Here is a 13,257-nt window from a genome sequence, read left to right on the forward strand (position 1 = left end):
TTTTTTAACATAGTTAATTTGCCAAATTTTTTTTAACAACTCTCTGTTCCATATCTTGCATGTAGTGCTCAGTATGGAAAGGATAAATACACAGATGTGAAAATTTTCATGTGAGGGTTTGCTTTTTGTCTGTAAACAATACAGTGCAAGATATAATAGAACTACCAAATACCAAAGTAAACTTTTTGCTTATTAAAAGTAGAGAAGTCATCAGGAAAACTCATTAATAAATGCCCTTACTAACTATACAGCTTGAATAACAGAGCATTTAGTTAAAATTACTCTAACTTTTGTACCATCAAATTCTTTACAAAGGCAGTGTAAAATGCTGCAGACATGAAGAATGTACTCTTTTATAAATAATAGCTATTTTTGACAGTTCCTAATGCCCTGGATGAAAACAAATACATGAACAGAAAAACTTCACCATTAACTTCAGCTGGAACTCAGATTTGAGCGTGATTTCATGAGTGACAACTGTAAGACCTGACCAGCAATGATCCTTGAAATTTAGGCCCAGTTTCAGTCTTGTACCTGATAAATGTTGGGTAGAATTTCCCAGTGGAAGAAATGTTTTTACCATGCCAATAGCAAAGTTACCATGCCATAAAAAGAAAAGGAGAATAGTCTAAGTCACTTGGTACCTTTTGTGACTTTTGATGGAACATTTAGTACTGTAAATGTGTCTCATGAATCACTTCAACCCTAGGCATGGATTTCTGGTTCTTTAAAATAATTTCTGCATCAGACAGCATTTAAGTAGAGGTAGATAATTAACCTTTAGAAACCCTAGACTTAACCAAGATAAAGCAGTGTTTAGGGGTAGATATATATATATAAAGCAGTAAGTACACTTTGGTTATCTATGTGTATCACTTAGATAACAAACTGTAACCATGCTGATATGATTTACTTGCTGAAATGCATTTGTAGGGCCAGATCCACAGGTTGGATATTGCTTTTCTTGAGGGAAATCTGGATGGTGGGATGCATCAGTCTTTGTTTGACCATTTTCTCTACATTAACACTCAGACATTTGTCCTTGCTGCTCCACAGCTCTCTGGTGCTTCATCACTTGCTCAGAATGTCAGTTTCTAACATTGTGCCCGCAGGATTGTTGACCTCCCCTCCCCAGCCTGAGAAGTGCTAATGACCCTATCTAGACAATAAATAGAAAGTGCTAGCATCACTCACAATATCTACATTTAAGGAAATCATTGACTCCTTCTAAACTACTTACAAGTTCATGCAAGCACAACAGTCATATACCAATACCTTGACAGTCACACTTTGTAAAGTCACGTGTAAGGAAATAATGTGTGCTGCTTATCAGATCCTCTTCGAGAATAAACACAGCAGTTAAAAAACTCTTGGGAGTGGTGACAGTCTTGGAGTTTCTGCTATTTTAGAACCAAGCTATACTTTGATCTTTAAGTTTCTATGATCCATAAAGAATTAGGGTTGGAATATTTTTTTCATGATCAAAGAAAGCCTGAACAATGTAAATGTCTTGGTGTCCATATGAGCTAATTTCTCAGGGATCTCTACAGTACTCTAATGTAACCTAATCTGACCTAAACCCTTAGGACCATTTTCAGAGTTTAGTATCAATTTGCCTGAAATAAGGTTAATTTACTAGTGGTCCTTCTCTAAATATCAGAAATTTTGACATTACTATTTTACATGAACTTTTTAATGAAAAACTTCCAATTACTGTGGGTCAATTAATCCTTAAAACTGAAATATGAAACAAAAGTAGACTAATGTATCATTTGTTTGCATGAATAATTCTTATAAAATATAACTTAATGCATACCAAATTTGCTATTTTATCCAGTGTGTTAAAAAAGAAAAAAAATTAAAGCTTTAAGGCTAGAATATAGTCAGAGGTGTGAACTTCTGAAGTAGGGTGAGAGTTTTGCCCTTGAGTCCTTTGATACTTTGAGAAGGCCACGAGGGAGCTGGCATTGGAGAGGGCAGTGCTCCCCCCTTATTGTAATCAAGGGATGCTCTGGCAAAGGCAGGAATGATGCCTCTGACTCCATGTTCCCAGAAGGCTAATTAATTACTTTATTATACTATATTATATTAAAGAATACTATGCTATAGAATACAGAAAAGATACTTACTGCATGCTAAAAAGATAATAATGAAAACTTGTGACTCTTTCCAGAGTCCTGACGCTGCTTGGCCCCAATTGGCCACTGAGTCAAAACAATTCACACTGGAGTCCAATGAGGCAATCACCTGTGAGTAAACAATCTCTAAACACCTTCCAGATGAGCATGATGCAGGAGAAGCAAATAAGATAAGAATTGGTTTCCTTTTCCCTGAGGCCTCTCAGCTTCCCAGGAGAAAAATCCTGGGCAAAGGAATTTTTTCAGCGGATGTGAATGCCACACCCCCTTCCCAGAGCTGGATCCTGGCTGGGTGTGAGCAGTGACTCCTGCCACAGGCTCAGCCCCTCTCCTGGCAAAGGGCTCCTCCAGACACTGGGAAATGAGGAGTCACAGCACAAGAGGCGGTAGTTCCAGCACAATGAATAAAGAACCAAGAGCAAGACATTGGTCCCAACCCTGACATGGGTTTCGTTTGCCAGGACTGACAGGTCACAGTGGAAAACCCCAACACCTGATGTGGGGATCAAACTCCAGAGGCTGGAGGGCTCCATGAGCCAAGTGGCTCTGGTCATTACTCACAAGAGTTTGGGGGCATAGGTAGGCACCAGCAGAAATGTTTGCTTTGTATATGTGTTCTATTCCTTTTACCTATCCTGTGAGCGTAACACACTGAGAAAGTTTCTGTGTGTAGGCACAAAAATTCACTATTATTTCTACAAAACTTTCAGAGTCTGGACATCAGAAACATCAAGAGTTCCAGCTGTCTTGACCACCATTTCTCACAAAGTTTTTCCAAATACTGGCAAAAAAACCCCAAAAAACCAAAAAAGTGAATCTGCTGGATACTGCTGCAGTGGTCATGGAGCCAGTAGTGACTAGGATGAAGAATGGTCCGTCCTGAAAGACACTGCACTCTTGTTGCTTCATCCCTAGGCCAATGAATTGCAGCTCCGGACCCAACTCATGCCCTATTAGGGAAGCAGATGAAATAAATTTATAAAAATAATCCCTTGGTCCTTAGATCTACTTAACAGGAAAAAAGAAACCTATTGTCCCTCGTTGAGATGTTTCTGTTAATTGCTGTATTGTGTGACATGAAAATATGATTCTCTGAAGTCTGTTTCAAACTCAAGCAAATGTAATTTTGAAAATGTAATGCAATAATTTACAACATAGTCTGTTAATGTTCTCTTTTTCAATGATACTGAGAACACAATGACCCTTCAAATGAGAGCAGCTTTTGCCAAACACAAAAAGTTCAAGTTCGTCTCAGTAAACTTATTTATGAAGAGAAAAATACTAAAAATTTATAAATACTCATATCTATATGAGTATATATTATATACCTACATATTTCCTATGTAGGTATATCATATATAAACTTGCACATACAGACTACAGATTTGCTAAATAAACAGTATTAATAATTTGGAAAAACTTACAAAAATCTTTTTAATGAGTAGACAGGAATTAAGTAGACTTTGTCCTTTAGGTTAAAAATACTTACCTTTTTCAAGAAAATCATAGTTTTCAAATATACTCACCATTACATTTAATATGACAGTCTTTTAATAAAGTTGGGATCTGATCATAAAAAAAATTAGTCTCTGAATTTTATCTTCAGAGACTATCAATCATTTCTAAATTCTTGCTGAAGAACACGTATCAATTTAATTATAAGACTAATCATAATTTATCTTTGATTTTACTTGAAAATGAAAACACACTGTTGGTTTTATGGCAAGAAACATACACCACATACACCTTCAATGAATAGAACAATGACAAAACAGGACAAATTGGCCTACAGGCCAAAAGCCAGAAGAAAAATATAACTTTAAATTATATTAACAGGTTATTTGCTCTTAATACCTTTCAAGGAATAGGTGGTTCTTAGCATAATAAAGTAGTAGTAGTAGTAGTAGTAGTAGTAGTAGTAGTAGTAGTAGTAGTAGTAATATTAAAAGCTGTTCTAACTTGAATTCTATTTTCTACCCTCCAAAGCTCCATTTTAATCACATAATTGCCCCTCAAACCCCCCTTCTTTGCTGAGCACATTAATTGTATCAGTCAAAGTCTTGTGTTGAAAAAAAAATTGGAAAAGAGAGATATGACTACAGAAGGGAGGAAATCTATACAGGGAGGCAGTAGCAGGAAAGCTAATTCAGGCCACATTGTATATCATATGTTTTGCAAAAGTATTTTTCTTAAAACTTAGGGAGATCATATCTCAGGAATTATGCAATTTTCTAGAAGAAATTTAATACAACATAAAACCAAAACAATAAATGCTTTGGAAAATTTCTCAAAATTATGCTATCATTGATAATCTTTTTTCATTCATTGATTATTGATAAATTTTTTTTCATTCATTATCATTGATAAAATTTTTTTCAACTGTGTGCAGAGGACTATATCCAAACAGCAACATTAATATCAGCTTATTATTAAGTGCAGTCAATGTTTTAAAAACAGATGATTCTTTTAAGTTATATTACATCCCAGTAAAGTGCTGAAAAGTGAAATATTATGGAACTGAAAAAAACATGTCCTCTTTCAATACCAGTGGGAAAAAGAAGTGGAATTCAATTAGATATCTTATGTAGGAGCCTACAGTGATGAATCAGGCATTGTTTATTAATCCACGATAAGTAATATCATCTGGTTAGGAAAAAAAATAAAGTCTATATGACAAAAGAATGGAAGGCAATTCTAGCTCTATGTTTGGAAATGACCCACAGGAAATCCCCTGGGCATGCATGCTCAGTGGATTTCAGTCAAAAGGGGAATTGTTTCCAGAAAAAAGGAGCGCCATGTCTGGAATCAGTTTCCCAGTTTACTTGCATGGACTATTGAAATCATTTAATCTGAGGTCTCTAAAGGAATGATTTTCTCATGGTGGTCAAAATCGTCACCCCTGACCCCCACACCACGCCCCCATGTTTTGGCCCTGTCTATGCTGCTGGTGCTCTGAGGTTTTGAAAATATATTGTGCTTATGACATAGTGAAAGTGATGTCTTTCAGACTGTGACCTCCAAGAGCTGTGACCAGATTGAGGTTGTGCTTTCTCCAGTGCGCCCTTCAGTCTCACTCCGAGCAAGACTGGGAGATCTGTCACTGTGTTCTGTGGCTGCCTCCTGGTCCACGTGTTCAGTGTTAAGGTTTTTTTTCCTCCTACAATATTTGGAATCCATTTTTTCTCTCAAGACCATTCGTGATTAAAATAGCCCATTAAATCCTCTTATCCTTCAGATTTGGGCAACCAAGTCCCAGTGATTGATTGGTAAGGACAATCAAAGACATAAGGAAAGGAACACAAAAGGACAGCTAAAACAGAAGACAGAAGGAATTACTGTCTTATGAAGAGACTCCAGAGAAGTCTGAAGACTGCGCAAGTAAGATTTAAAATATCCTGAAGAGTGAGTATGAATATATAACTACATCACAACCCTTAAATTATACAACTAGAGAGCAGTCATTAAAGCTGGTAGCATACTGGCTTAAAAGAAATTTAAAAGCTACTGCTTCATTCACTGAACATTGAATTTCCCGAATTCATTGGCACAGGAAATTGTATCTTCAGATTCAAAAAGGATCAGAAATTTAACGACTAGTAGTTCTTTAAACAGAGAGAAATATAAACCTTCCAATACTTCTAATATGAAGATTGTGGATGCTAGAGAAATTATGAAATAAATTGTATAAAAATATTGTTCACGTTTGCCTACTTGTCCCGTCTCATTTGGATTTTTTTGAAACAGAATATTATTGTGTGACATGAATCATTCTGAGCCAGCCAGGAATTTCTGATGTCCCCATATCATTGATCAGCGTCTGATAGCCCCTGTACCATTCTCTGGGTTAGACTATGCTAGCCACATTAAAAAGTTTGTCAGGTAAGATGCAGAAATTCCAGAAGAAAAATTCCCTGGTTATGTATAATTTAGCAGTGCAGACATAGTTAAATGACACAGTACTCAGAACTTGAAGAAAAAAATAGCATTCCATATTTAATTCACTTTGTAGTCATTAAGTAAAACTTTTGCTTTCCTAATTCATGATGCAGTTCGTGTAGAAGATAACATTAATTTAGAAAGAATTTGTTATGTAAATGTGGATTTCTCCTCAATTATCTGATCCATTGGCTGTTTTTGATCCCTATGCTTTGCTAATATACTGTAAACTTTCTCTTCCAAAATTAGCTAAATTGTTTAGATGTAAAGAATGAAATCACTTTATCAAGATTCACTTTCAATAGAATAAACTAGGAAAGTCTATCAGCAGATTAATAGAAGAAAAGTTACATTGATTATCCATATTGCTGCTTGATAAAATCTTATTTTGATTTGTTATTTTTGAAGATTGAAATACTTACATTGGACTTGATTTTGATGGATTTTCTCAGTTTAATTAATAAAGGAGCTTGTAACAATCACAGAATCACATAATCAGAAATTATGCCACAATATTATAACAATATAATTAATAAACTTACAGTGTTCTTGCCTGATGAATATTTCAACTCCACTACAATAATTCTTCAAGGTCTTTGATGTTGTCATGTATCTTTGTTGTCTCTAGTAATCATTCACCCCGTTTATATCAGAATTTTTTTAAATTCTATAATTTTATATAATCCTTATAATAAATTCCCATTCCATTTCATTTCTCTAGGAAAAGTAGACTCCAGTGTCACAATGAATAGATTCAGACTTTACCAGAAATCTCTCCATGTACACTCTCACTCTTCCTTTGGTACATGCACAGTCTTCCTCTTCAAATGCCCTGACACTCACAGAGATTCAACATAAAGTAAAACCAAATCTCATTTGCTCGTCTTTTTCAATATTGACTTTAAAGATGACAGGTTAGGTAAGAAAAATGAAAATATACACTTAAGTCTTCTTTAAACTCTGAAGATATCGCAAGTTATTTTGAACAATAATAAAAATATTTTAAGTTATCTTAATTAGGACCCATTATCCCCCAAATTGCATATGCAAACAGGGAAGTGTACCATTTTCCTTCAGTCTCTCATTACACTGGAATACTAGATTTGCTTTTGTTTATTACTTTTTGTATATAATAGTATGCATATGGGCTGTATGTTCCCTGTAAAAAAAAGACCCACCAAGAGGGTTTTACTTTTCAGTGTTGTTGGATGATATCAAAGGAGCAAGAAATCAGAATCAAAAAGGCTGTGAGAGTAAAGAACCAGGAGAAATACAATTAGACAGGAGGCAGCCTGGTGAGCACCCCTGGAGAGACTGTTTGTCCAGGCTGGAATAAAGGACTCATTCAACTAGGTCATCCAGTGTATAAGACATCTGTGGTGGAATGATGAAAGTAGCACTGAGATGATAGAAATCAGAGCACAGAGCATGTGCATAGAAAATGAGAGAGATGTAAGCAGGGGCAACATCAATGCAAGCCCCAAGGGACAGCATAAAATGTTTGTGATGGCGTGTCATAAGCCAGGAAGCTGGATGGAAGACAGCTGTAAAAGCAGGAGAAAAATAAGTTGTTGGCATGGTACAGTGACATGCAGGAAAGGATGAAGCTTGTTGAAGGCAGAAAGTGCCAAGGTGAAAAACAACCTGCGCACATGGTAGCACAGGAGAGACAAGTGGAGAATGTCACCAGCTGCAGGGTGAGAGGCAAGGACACAGCAGCTCCTGCATTTCCCTCAGTGACAGTGTGCTTCCTGCAGAGCTGAGGTCTCCATGCAGGACAGGGTACACCAAGGGACAGAGGCACACAGAACTTAAGTGAGATCAGAAGCTTTAATCAGCCTTTATTGAGGCTGGACTGAGAAAGAGTCAAATTATGACTAAGGAGGTTGAAACACTAGAAGAGAAAAACAGAAAAGAGAAAATCACAAGGGCAGGAATCAAAGTTCAGGGGAAAACTAAAGTTTTGTCTTAAAATTTTGCTACAGTACCATTACTGCTTCTGGAAATCATAGTCTCCCTGTGCCTAAGAGTGGAATGATACATCACCCCCAGCATAATCAAGAAAAAACTTTTGGGTACAATAGAACCACAATATCAGTAAATTCTGGGAGAACATAATGAAAATGTAATACCAGTGGTGTCTTCCTCATGTGAGTTACAGTGTGAGGCACGGGGAAGAGAGACATCCAGCTACAGTATCTGGGACATGTGTAATGTTTTCCGGCATCAAGCAGAAAATGTGTGCCACTGACAATGTAATTGCATAATTTAAGCTGTTAACATGGGGTTTTCTAGAAAAATATAAAGCTTTTATTTGTGAAGGGTGATACTGTGATGAAAAAAAAATCAAGCTAGCAGCAGGAATATCACTTTTATTCCATAGAAGTGTTACTGCTCATATAATACATATCTAACAGGGCTGTCTACCCTGTCACACTTCCTTGAGCAGTCTACAGCTGAATTGGTTTTTAAGCCTTCATCACTATTTTTTTACTCCTGACAAGCCAGGAAAAGTGAAAAAAAAGTTTAAATAAGAATTCTTGAATGTAGATTTCCAGTGTCACAGCAGTCTGTATCTGCTAGCCATTTCTTTCCTCCTTATTGTCAGTCTGTAGCTGAAATGGAGATAAGAAGCCTAGTTTAACCAAAGTTAAACCAAATTTTAGTGAGTGATTGCAGCACTGGCTGAATTTCAAGGCTGCTTTACTTTGTCTCCATCCTTGACTGCAGACAAATAGTATATTATCCCAAAGTATTGAAGGCACGTAAATATATATTTCCCATTTATAAAAATACATGCACTTTTTTCAGATATTTTTTCATACTAGACTGTATGACTTCCCCACTCTGTCTGATGGGCAAATTTGCAGGTTTTGCAAAAAGGAAGTTGTTTGATGAAGAAATACTCTTGAGAGCCTAATTCTAATTTCACATTCAACTACATAAATGAGGAGCATCTGCACTGAAACCAAAGTAAAACTACGGTCAGCTGTCATCAGTTGTGCACCCTGCAACTTACATTTCAAAACCATGCATAATTTCAAAAGTTAACGAGTTCTACTTCAGCTGAAATGGTAATTTTTCAGTTGTATTACCTAAGAAATGAAGAACAATTAACAGTGAGGAACATGACCAGTACGATTACATTTCATGTCATAATATAAAATTAATATTTTGATAAGTTTATTTTTCAGCAGGTTTCTTGTTTCAGTACTTAGTCAGAAAATAGCCATTTGCAATAATCTACCCATGCCAAACATGGTACAAGAAAGCTGTGAGATGCAACCTACCTCTCACAAATACTGCCTGGTGCTGTCACCCCCTGTGCCATGTGCTTGCAAAATGGTAAGGCTCAGTTCATTTCCATCAAGGATATGTTGAGACATAGCTCAGACAAAGCTACACCAAACTCAGGAGCATTATGCTGGTATCACTGTCTCCTGTCTGTATTATGGTGATGAGAGAAGGATCAGATGCCCCTGAGACATGATCAGCTGCATCTGATGGCAGGCACTGCTGGTATGACTAAAATTGCTCCAGCAATTAACAGGACCCTTACAAAGTGTTTCTTTAAAATTGAAGCCCTGGAAATCTTCACTGAAGATCGATGAGGTAACAAGCCCCATTTTCTTTGAAGGACTTATTAGAATACAAGCAAATTTTAATGTCTCCTTAATTTAAATTATATTATAAATTCTTAATTTATATACTCTTCCCAGCCCTTCGTGTCCAGTGTCTCAAAGACTATTTTTTTAGTTATTAAACTAATTTAATGGTCTACACTGAAAAAAGTGTGATCAAATCAATCACTAACACAGAATTAATAAGGAACATTAAGAAGATATCCATAAATAATGTTGTGCACATAGAAAGCACTGACATTAGAGTATCTCTTATCAAGGCAAAAAAAATCAAATAAAGATCATGAACAAGGCAAAATCTGATTCTCAAATTCTTATCTAATGATTTTGAAAGACAGACTAAAACCAAACATGCTTTGACCAACATTAGATTGTTTTCCTATAAATGACAATGTGACTTGTGGTTGCTGAAATATTAAAATTTCCTATCAATTCTTACTGCTATGAGAGACATGACTTTTTCTGTAGCAATCAGTGAAAAATTTGAGATGGGTTTATGAATTATATTAAGCCATCTGTGTACATTTCCTATTAGTTTTTTTACTTATTATTTACATTTATTTAGAATTGGAATATATTAATACATTGATATTTAATGAACTTTTCTCAGGTGTGGCTAAATCATTCTTCAGTTAAAAGAATGAAGATGAAAGATTGAGGAGCTACATAATGTCAGTACAAAAGGACAAAACCCCCAATGTGTTACATGCAACATCTTTGTGTTTGAGAGAGACTGAATTGAGTAAAAGGGCATGGATCTCCAACCACTGAACTTTCTCATAAGATTACCAGACATAGCAGAACTTCCCTTCATTAGCTGAGAGACAATGAAGTAAGAGGTCAAAAAAGTCACCTCCTCATAAAGGTTAAATTCACCTGCTCTGTAAATTATCCATTGCGTTGAATCCTTCATTATACCAACAATCCTGTAGGAAACTTCTTACTCTACAGAATTAATTCCTGTGAATATCTGTTATCTACTGTAAAAATCGGCCTTTCTGTATAAGCTGTCTGAAATATTAAGAGTTCATAACAATATCAAATTACTAATTTCCATTTCTAATTTTCCAGTCTGTGTTGCAGCAGATTACTATTGTACAGGTATATCACATGGCTTTGATTCTAAATGGATAATCTGATTTTAAAATTTGGAAGTTGCTATTGTTATCATCACTTCATCATCTTGGGACAATAGAAATGCTGCAGGCAGAAGCAGCTCATTCATATCCTACATTACTTTACAGAAACAGAACCATGCAGAAGCCACCCCATGAATGCCACAGAAGTGTGTAGGCGGCAATGTAAGCAGAGCACTTTTTGTATAGTAAAAGAGTTTACTTAGATTATTTCCTTTCTGCTGATGACAACTTTCAACTCCAGAGACATGAAGAGGTTGGTACTGTACTGTACTACTGTCAATATTCAGCAAATGAAGATACAAAGATTCATGATGTAGTATTGGCCCTAGACAGAACAGGAAATTAATAAATAACTAAAGGATGGAAGAGATTTTGTGGAAAATAAACGTTGACAAATCTGACTATGGGTCTGGCAAGTATTAGTTTTTCTGAAAAAATAAATGCAAATAGTCAGACATTTGAAAAGCACTGACTTAGTAAAACATGGCATTATGATAAAGAATTGGCACTATATGCTATATTTAAGAATAGACTACATGATTTCCAATTCTACTGCAAATGGTACAATTACATCAATTTCAAAAGGGAGATTCCCAAGAGGAGTGCTTTAGTCTTGATTCTGTCCAATATTGTCATCAGTGACAAGGAACCTAATATAAAAATTGCTACTGAAGTGCAGATGGTAAACACTTCTAAAAGGATAAAAAATGGATGCAAACAATACTAATGTGTTTAGTATAAGTAATTTGGAACTCTGAATCTTTTGGTGAACAGAATTAATTCAAACACTCACTTTAGCATCACCATTTATAATTGTTTTAGGCACAGCAAAGAAGAGAGTACACTACTTTGTGTGTGTGCACACAAAGACACTCATACATACATAAATTACACCAGATTTCTGCATCCACTTGTGATTAGTTTGAATGTATCAGGTTGCATTAGAGCTACTCTGACTTTAAAAGAGGAGAATTGCTAGACCAGTTTTGGTCCTTTTAATAATATCCATATCTCTACTGAGTTTTATTCTGATCCATTATTTCAGCTACATTGCCACCACAAAACAGATGTAGATGGGCTGGAGAGTGTCCAGAAAAGGGACACAGGTAAAAGGAATCAAAAGACTGGTAAGCTTGATATTTGAGGAAAGGCTGAGAGAACTGTGTTTGTTCAGCCTTGAAAAAAGAAGGCTTAGAGGACATCTATCACTGAATTCCAGTATTTAAAAGTATCTAAACAATGCTTACAAAGAATTTGGAGACCCCCTTTTTTACAAAGAGTGGTGGAAAACGCAAGGATCAATGGGTATAGGTTACTTCTGGGGAGTTTCTGACTGGACAAAGGACGGAAAAAATTCCACAGGAACAATCAGTCATGGGATAATCTCCCCAGAGAAGTGATGGATTCCCCAGAGCTGGACAATTTTATGATCCAGCTGGACAGCTAGACTGCCAGTTTTGGCCAAGAAAAGTTGGACCATATAATATTAGAGGTCTCTTCCAACCTGGTATTCAGTAATTCTATGAAATCTAAGGATATACAAAAATTCTTTTATCTATCCTGGCACATGTGTGAGGCTGACCAGTACAAATAGTTGATTGGTTTCAATATCTTGATTCAAATCTATCACCTAGTACATGATCAATTTCAAAAGGGGCCAGAGGGCTTCCAAATTTAAAATGGAACAGTGTGAAGTTGCTTCCCAATCTTGAGAAGTCCGGCTCTTTAGGGATGGATGACCCTACACACGAGCACATGAAGGGGGCTGACTGGCTGGAGAGCAGCTGGGTAAAGCAGCCTCTGGGGCCTGGTAAACAGCACTTAGAACATGACCCAGGGTGCTCATTGGTGACAAGGAAGGACAGCAACAACCTGGACTGAGCTGGGAACAGTGTTACCAGCAGGTCAAGAGAGGTGACCTTTTTCCTCTCTTCAGCACTGGTGAGGACACAGCTGCAGCTCTGCTCCCAGTTCTGTGCTCCTCAGTACAAGAGAGAGACATGAACATCCTGGAGAGAGACCAGTAAAGGCCCATAAGGATGAGCAGGGGAATACAGCATTTCTCCTGTGAGGGAAGGCTGAGAGAGCTGGTTCTGTTCTGTCTGGTGATGGCTAAATAGTCAAGCCCATTTTAGTTTCCTGACCTCATATTAGTAGGAATACTGTTTGTGCACATTTGCAGTGCTAGGTTGCAGACTGATGTTATTGGTGGCAGCTCTAATATTCATAGTAACAGAAAGACCATATCAGAAAAGAAATAGGGATTTCAGTTCATATTTCAATATGTAAAGGCTATGTAAGTGTTTCAACATGAGCAAAGATTGTGGATGATTGATAATAACTTCAGCATAGAGGAAGAAGGATAAAAAGACAGAGATAGCAATAGATGCAAAACTGACATAT

This window comes from Molothrus ater, chromosome 3, assembly GCF_012460135.2.
Source record: "Molothrus ater isolate BHLD 08-10-18 breed brown headed cowbird chromosome 3, BPBGC_Mater_1.1, whole genome shotgun sequence".
Classification (NCBI taxonomy): Eukaryota; Metazoa; Chordata; class Aves; order Passeriformes; family Icteridae; genus Molothrus; species Molothrus ater.